This window comes from Phocoena phocoena, chromosome 9, assembly GCF_963924675.1.
Source record: "Phocoena phocoena chromosome 9, mPhoPho1.1, whole genome shotgun sequence".
Classification (NCBI taxonomy): domain Eukaryota; kingdom Metazoa; phylum Chordata; class Mammalia; order Artiodactyla; family Phocoenidae; genus Phocoena; species Phocoena phocoena.
In genome coordinates, this window is record NC_089227.1 from 63,357,277 (window position 1) to 63,365,827 (window position 8,551).

General features: G+C 38.6%; 1 pseudogene; it reads right to left on the bottom strand.

The window, feature by feature from the left end:
* Positions 1-6,767: 6,767 nt before the first annotated feature.
* Positions 6,768-7,777, bottom strand: LOC136127920 (purine nucleoside phosphorylase pseudogene; annotated as a pseudogene).
* Positions 7,778-8,551: the final 774 nt, after the last annotated feature.

Sequence of the window (8,551 nt, forward strand, 5' to 3'; positions counted from 1 at the left end):
AATGAAATTAAAAATTCTCTAGAAGGAATCAATAGCAGAATAACTGAGGCAGAAGAATGGATAAGTGACCTGGAAGATAAAATAGTGGAGATAACAACCACAGAGCAGAATAAAGAAAAAAGAATGAAAAGATGAGGACAGTATCAGAGACCTCTGGGACAACATTAAATGCACCAACATTCGAATTATAGGGGTTAGAAGAAAAAGAGAAAGAGAAAGGGACTGAGAAAATATTTGAAGAGATTATAGTTGAAAACTTCCCTAATATGGGAAAGGACATAGTCAATCAAGTCCAGGAATCACAGAGAGTCCCATACAGGATAAATCCAAGGAGAAACACGCAAGACACATATTAATCAAACTATCAAAAATTAAATGCAAAGAAAAAATATTAAAAGCAGCAAGGAAAAAGCAACAAATAACATACAGGGGAATCCCCATAAGGTTAACAGCTGATCTTTCAGCAGAAACTTTGCAAGCCAGTAGGGAGTGGCAGGACATATTTAAAGTGATGAAAGGGGAAAACGCACAACAAACGTAACTCTGTCCAGCAAGGATCTCATTCAGATTCAACGGGGAAATTAAAACCAACAGACAAGTAAAAGCTAAGAGAATTCAGCACCAGCAAACCAGCTTTACAACAAATGCTAAAGGAATTTCTCTAGGCAGGAAACACAAGAGAAGGAAAAGACATGCAATAACAAACCCAAAACATTTAAGAAAATAGTAATAGGAATGGATTAAGATACAAGAATGGATTTGAATGGATACAAATACAAGACCCGTATATATGCTGGCTACAAGAGACCCACTTCAGACCTAGGGACACATACAGACTGAAAGTGAGGGGATGCAAAAAGATATTCCATACAAATGGAAATCAAAAGAAAGCTTGAGTAGCAATACTCATACCAGATTAAATAGACTTTAAAATAAAGAATGTTACAAGAGACAAGGAAGGACACTACATAATGATCAAGGGATCAAGCCAAGAAGAAGATATAACAATTGTAAATATTTATGTGCCCAACATAGAAGCACCCCAATGCATAAGGCAAATGTTAACAGCCATAAAAGGGGAAAACAACAGTAACACAATCATAGTAGGGGATTTTAACACCCCACTTTCACCAATGGAGAGATCATCCAAAATGAAAATAAGTAAGGAAACACAAGCTTTAAATGATACATTAAACAAGATGGACTTAATTGATATTTATAAGACATTCCATCCAAAAACAACAGAATACACTTTCTTCTCAAGTGCTCATGGAACATTATCCAGGATAGATCATATCTTGGGTCACAAATCAAGCCTTGGTAATTTTAAGAAAACTGAAATCATATCAGGGGTCTTTTTTGACCACAACGCTATGAGACTATATATCAATTACAGGAAAAAACTGTAAAAAATACAAACACATGGAGGTTAAACAATATGCTACTAAATAACCAAGAGATCACTGAAGGAATCAAAGAGGCAGTCAAAAAATACCTAGAAGCAAATGACAATGAAATCACAGTGGCCCAAAACCTATGGGATGCAGCAAAAGCAGTTTTAAGAGGGAAGTTTATAGCAATACAATCCTACCTCAAGAAATAAGAAACACCTCAATTAAACAACCTAACCTTCCACCTAAAGCAATTAGAAAAGAACAAAAAAAATCCAGAAATTAACAGACGGAAAGAAATCATAAATATCAGATCAGAAATAAGTGATAAAGAAATGAAGGAAACAATAGCAAAGATCAATGAAACTAAAAGCTGGTTCTTTGAGAAAATAAACAAAATTGATAAACCATTAGCCAGACTCATCAAGAAAAAAAGGGAGAAGATTCAAATCAACAGAATTAGAAATGAAAACGGAGAAGTAACAACTGACACTGCAGAAATACAAAGGATCATGAGAGATTACTACAAGCAACTCTATGCCAATAAAATGGACAACCTGGAAGAAATAGACAAATTCTTAGAAAAGCACAACCTTCCAAGACTGAACCAGGAAGAAATAGAAAATATAAAAAGACAAATCACAAGCACTGAAGTTGAAACTGTGATTAAAAATCTTCCAACAAACAAAAGCCCAGGACCAGATGGTTTCACAGGCAAATTCTATCAAAAATTTAGAGAAGAGCTAACAACTATCCTTCTCAAACTCTTCCAAAATATAGCAGAGGGAGGAACACTCCCAAACTCATTTTATGAGGCCACCAACACCCTGATACCAAAACCAGAGAAAGATGTCACAAAAAAAGAAACCTACAGACCAATATCACTGATGAACATAGATGCAAAAATCCTCAACAAAGTACTAGCAAACAGAATCCAACAGCACATTAAAAGGATCATACACCATGATCAAGTGGGGTTTATCCCAGGAATGCAAGGATTCTTCAATATATGCAAGTCGGGGCTTCCCTGGTGGCGCAGTGGTTGAGAGTCCGCCTGCCGATGCAGGGGACACGGGTTCGTGCCCCAGTCCGGGAAGATCCCACATGCCGCGGAGCAGCTGGGCCCGTGAGCCATGGCCACTGGGCCTGCGCGTCCGGAGCCTGTGCTCCGCAATGGGAGAGGCCACAACAGTGAGAGGCCCACGTACCGCAAAAAAAAAAAAAAAAAAAAAAAAAAGGAGAATACATTAAAAAAAAAAATATATATATATATATGCAAGTCAATCAATGTGACAGAGCATATTAAAAAATTGAAGGAGAAAAACCATATGATAACCTCAATAGAGGCAGAAAAAGCTTTTGACAAAATTCAACACCAATTTGTGATAAAAACTCTCCAGAAAGTAGGCTTAGAGGGAACTTACCTCAACATAATAAAGGCCATATATGACAAACCCACAGCCAACATCATTCTCAATGGTGAAAAACTGAAACCATTTCCACTAAGATCAGGAACAAGACAAGGCTGCCCATTCTCACCACTATTATTCAACATAGTTTTGGAAGTTTTAGCCACAGCAATCAGAGAAGAAAAAGAAATAAAAGGAATCCAAATTGCAAAAGAAGAAGTAAAGCTGTCACTGTTTGCAGATGACATGATACTATACATAGAGAATCCTAAAGATGCTACCAGAAAACTACTAGAGCTGATCAATGAATCTGGTAAAGTAGCAGGATACAAAATTAATGCACAGAAATCTCTTGCATTCCTATACACTAATGATGAAAAATCTGAAAGAGAAATTAAGGAGACACTCCCATTTACCACTGCAACAAAAAGAATAAAGTAGCTAGGAATAAACGTACCTACAGAGACAAAAGACCTGTATGCAGAAAACTATAAGACACTGATACAAAAAATTAAAAATGGTACAAACAGATGGAGAGATATACCATGTTCTTGGATTGGAAGAATCAGCATTGTGAAAATTACTATACTACCCAAAGCAATCCACAGTTTCAATGCACTCCCTATCAAACTACCAATGGCATTTTTCACAGAACTAGAACAAAAATTTCACAATTTGTATGGAAACACAGAATACCCTGAAGAGCCAAAGCAATCTTGAGAAAGAAAAACGGAGCTGGAGGAATCAGACGCCCTGACTTCAGACTATACTACAAAGCTACTGTAATCAAGACAGTATGGTACTGGCACAAAAACAGAAATATAGATCAATGGAACAGGATAGAAAGCCCAGAGATAAACCCACACACATATGGTCACCTTACCTTTGAAAAGGGAGGCAAGAATATACAATGGAGAAAAGACAGCCTCTTCAATAAGTGGTGCTGGGAAAACTGGACAACTACATGTTAAAGAATGAAATTAGAACACTCCCTAACACCGTACACAAAAATAAACTCAAAATGGATTAAAGACCTAAATGTAAGTCCAGACACTCTAAAACTCTTAGAGGAAAACATAGGCAGAACACTCTATGACATAAATCACAGCAAGATCCTTTTTGATCCACCTCCTAGAGAAATGGAAAGAAAAACAAAAATAAACTAATGGGACCTAACTTAAAACACCTAGCATACAGTATGTGTTTTACTCTTTCTGACTTACTTCACTCTGTATGACGGACTCTAGGGAAACTTAAAAGCTTTTGCACAGTAAAAGAAAACATAAACAAGACGAAAAGACAACCCTCAGAATGGGAGAAGATATTTGCAAATGAAGCAACTGACAGGATTAAACTGCAAAATACACAAGCAGCTCATGCAGCTCAATATCAGAAAAACCAAACAACCCAATCCAAAAATGGGCAGTAGACCTAAATAGAATTCTTCCAAGAAGAGATACAGATTGCCAACAAACACATGAAAGGACGCTCAACATCACTAATCATTAGAGAACTGCAAATCACAACTACAATGAGGTATCACCTCACACCAGTCAGAATGGCCATCATCAAAAAATCTACAAACAATAAATGCTGGAGAGGGTGTGGAGAAAAGGGAACCCTCTTGCACTGTTGCTGGGAATGTAAATTGATACAGCCACTATGGAGAACAGTATGGAGGTTCCTTAAAAAACTGCAAATAGAACTACCATATGACCCAGCAATCCCACTACTGGGCATATAGCCTGAGAAAACCATAATTCAATAAGAGTCATGTACCACAATGTTCATTACAGCTCTATTTACAATAGCCAGGACATGGAAACAACCTAAGTGTCCATAGACAGATGAATAGATAAAGAAGATGTGGCACATATATACAATGGAATATTACTCAGCCATAAAAAGAAATGAAATTGAGTTATTTGTAGTGAGGGGGGTGGCCCTAGAGTCCGTCATACAGAGTGAAGTAAGTCAGAAAGAGTAAAACACATACTGTATGCTAACACATAAATATAGAATCTGAAAAAAAAATGGTTCTGAAAAACCTAGGGGCAGGAAAGGAATAAAGACGCAGACGCAGAGAATGGACTTGAGGACACGGGGAGGGGGAAGGGTAAGCTGGAATGAAGTGAGAGAGTGGCATTGACATATATACAGTACCAAATGTAAAATAGCTAGCTAGTGGGAAGCGGCTGCATAGCACACGGAGACTCCAAAGTCACATGATCATTCCATCATCTAGAATGTCATTAAGCCCCATTTGCAATTTGATATAGCCATTAATATATCAAAATTACTTCTTAAATAAAAGTGCCTTTATTTGTGTTAATTTACCTTTTATGAATTATGCTTTCATAGTACTTTTAACTTCTCTTATTATTTTTTTATTATTATTATTTTTGTGTGTGTGGTACGCAGGCCTCTCACTGTTGCAGCCTCTCCCGTTGCGGAGCACAGGTTCTGGATGCACAGGCCCAGCAGCCATGGCTCACGGGCCCAGCTGCTCCACGGCATGTGGGATCTTCCCGGACCGGGGCACAAACCCGTGTCCCCTGCATCGGCAGGCGGACTCTCAACCACTGCGCCACCAGGGAAGCCTGACTATTCTGAAAGTACACAGCAGTTTCATTTGTAATAGCTCAAACTGAAAACAACCCAAGTGTTCATTACAAGTGAACAGTACACAAAATGTGGTATATCCATGTAATGGAATACTACTTAGAAATAAAATAGAATGCACTACTGATACATACAACAATGTAGATGAATCCTAAAATAATTAACCTGAGTGAAATAGAACAGACAAAAAACTTTCAGACTTTATGATTCTACTTATATAATATTCTAGGAAAATCAAACTAATCTACAATGACAGAAACTAGGTCATTGTTTTCCTGAAGAATGGGGTTGTCTCGGTATGGCCAGGATGGATGGATTCCAAGGGAAGACAAAGAAACTTTTGGAGTAATAAGTATATTATTTGTACTGTAGTGATGGTTTTATGGGTGAATATATATGTCAAAACTTATCAAAGTGTACACTTTAAACATGTGTAGTTTATTGTGTCACAATTATACTGCAATCAATTTGCTAAAAACACTGTTAAGAACTGAATAGGCAGTGAAACACAGGTAGAAAATATTTCAAATGTGTATATCTGACAAAGGAATTGTAACCAGAATATACTTAGTTTAAAAATCTTCTATATCTAAAAAAAAAAAAATTAAAAACATCCTTTAAATGGGCAAAATTTTAAACAGATGTTTCACAAAAGAAGATATATAAATGGCCAATGCTAAGTGTATGAAAAGATGCTGAAATTTTCCATCATCTTGGAAATGCCAATTAAAACCACAATACGTATGACTACATACCCAGTACAATGACTACAGTAAAAACACGGGCAGTCCAATGTTAGCAAAAATATGGAGGTACTAGAAATCTCACACATTGCTGGTGGAAGTGTAAAATGGAAATAATTTTTCAGAAGTGATTGGAAATTTCTAATAAAGTTAACTTCATTTTTTTTATTTTCATCTTTCTCTTTATTCTCAAAATATGATATTATAAAAGTCCAAAATGAATAGGCTGTTCCTTGTGTGGTCTCCAGTGCTTTAAGGAGGCAGAACTGAGCCCCCAGAAATGTGAGAGGATCATCTCAGGAAGCTAGCAGTAGCTACTGTGCTGAGTTCGACGGCCCCAAGTCAAATCCTGGGCATATCCTTGGATGTATGGTAGGGCTTGGGCTCTGGTTCTTGAAGAGGAATGGGGGTGGAAATCATTTTGAGATGACAACTGAGCAGAAGAGGACTCAGCACCAGAGGGTCTGGTGGGACAAGTAGGGAAGGCAACACTCCTTTCTGCCACTACCTAAGGGCGGAGGCAAGTGATTCCAGCAAGAGGCCAAAGTAGGTAGCAGCTCCTCGGATCCCATAAGGGAGAGGCCAGACCACTCCAGGGCTGGTTAACTGGCATCATAAGGCAGTGGAATGCTAGCCAGAAGAACGAAGACAAACTGTTCCAATTTCTGAGGAGCTTGCTTCCCAGCCTCCAGTACTTTCTCATGATTGGCCTCCTCCGAGCTTTCATAATCCAAGATGACCTTGTTATTGATGAGGGAGAGGCCAAAGACTCAAAGTCCACAGTGCCTTGAAACTATAACATCTGGTACTGTGCTCATGCCAACAGCATCCACCCCCAGCTTCTGCAACAGATGACACTCTGCCACAGTCTCAAAACTGGGGCCCACTACCATCACGCAGGTGCCTTCCTGTAACTCTCTGTTCCCCCATTTGTTTCCAGGTACCATGAGCCTTCTGCTTCATATCCTGGTCATAAGTGTCAGACATGGCAGGGAAACTAACTCCAAACCTCTCACCACTGGGCCCTTTGAGAGGGTTCTCACTGCAGAAACAAGATAGGTTGATGTGATCAAGGATCAGCGTGATACCTCCAACCTCAGACTTGCAGTTGAGCTCTCCAGGTGCACTGATGACCACTAGGGTGTCCACACCCAGAAGCCGGAAAACCCTCACTGGGAATGTCACCTTCCAGAGCAGGTAGACTTCATACATGTGGAACCTGCCCTGCATCATCACACAGGCTCTGCCATTCAAAATCCCAAACACCAGTCGACCAGCATGACCTGGCACTGTACTTTTGAGAGTTTGGTATTTGGTTGTAGTCAAAGATCTGGGCCTGAGTTAATCTGTCAGTCAGACCTCCTAACCCAGAACCACAGATCACTGCCACTTGAGGTCCGTGTTTGGTGTAAGACGAAAGCCATTTTGCAGTGTTCCGATAACCTTCATGTGTGAATCTAGACTCTAGGATGGGAATCTGTGACAAGCATGTGGGTTGAGAAGACCTCTTCCCTGTGTGTGGGTAGGGGAGCAGGCTCCCTCTAACCTCGCTCCATAACGCCTGCATGTGGACGCGCTCGTGCACACACACCGGCTCCTTTTGCCATGTCATCTTTATGCCTGGGATATTCACCCATAGGAATTTGCTTAAAAGAGATAAAAACATTTGTGCACAGAAAGTCTTTTTTTACAAGAATGTTCATAGCAGGGATTTTTTTTGGTGTTTTATATTAAAAATTAACTGATATTAATATGAACATATGCATGGCTGATATATTTGAGAAAATTCTGAAATTTTCCTTCTTCATTTTTTCTTTTTTGTAATTGAAATAGAACTGACATTTAACATTATTAGTTTCAGGTGGACAATATAATGATTTGATGTTTGTATATAGAGCAAAACAATCACCACAGTAAGTCTAGTTAGTATCCGTCACCACACAGTTATAATTTTTTTCTTGTGATGAGAACTTTAAAGACTTATTCTCTTAGCAAATTTCAAATAAACTATACAATATTATTTGCTACAGTTACAATGCTCTACATTATATCCCCGTGACATTTATTTCATAACTGGAAGTTTGTGCCTTTTGACCACCTTCACCCATCTCACCCACTCCCACTCCCCAACCACCTCACCCCTAATTCTGGCAACCAGAAGTCTGTTCTTCATATGTATGAATTTGTTTTGTTTTGTTTTTTAGATTCCACATATATGTGAGATGATACAGTATTTGTCTTTCTCTGTCTGACTTATTTCACTTAGCATAATGCCTTCAAAGTCCATCCATGTTGCTGCAAATGGCTAGATTTTCTTCTTTATGGATGAATAATATTCCATTCATAGCAGTTTTATTCACTATACTCTAGAACTAGAAACAGCCCA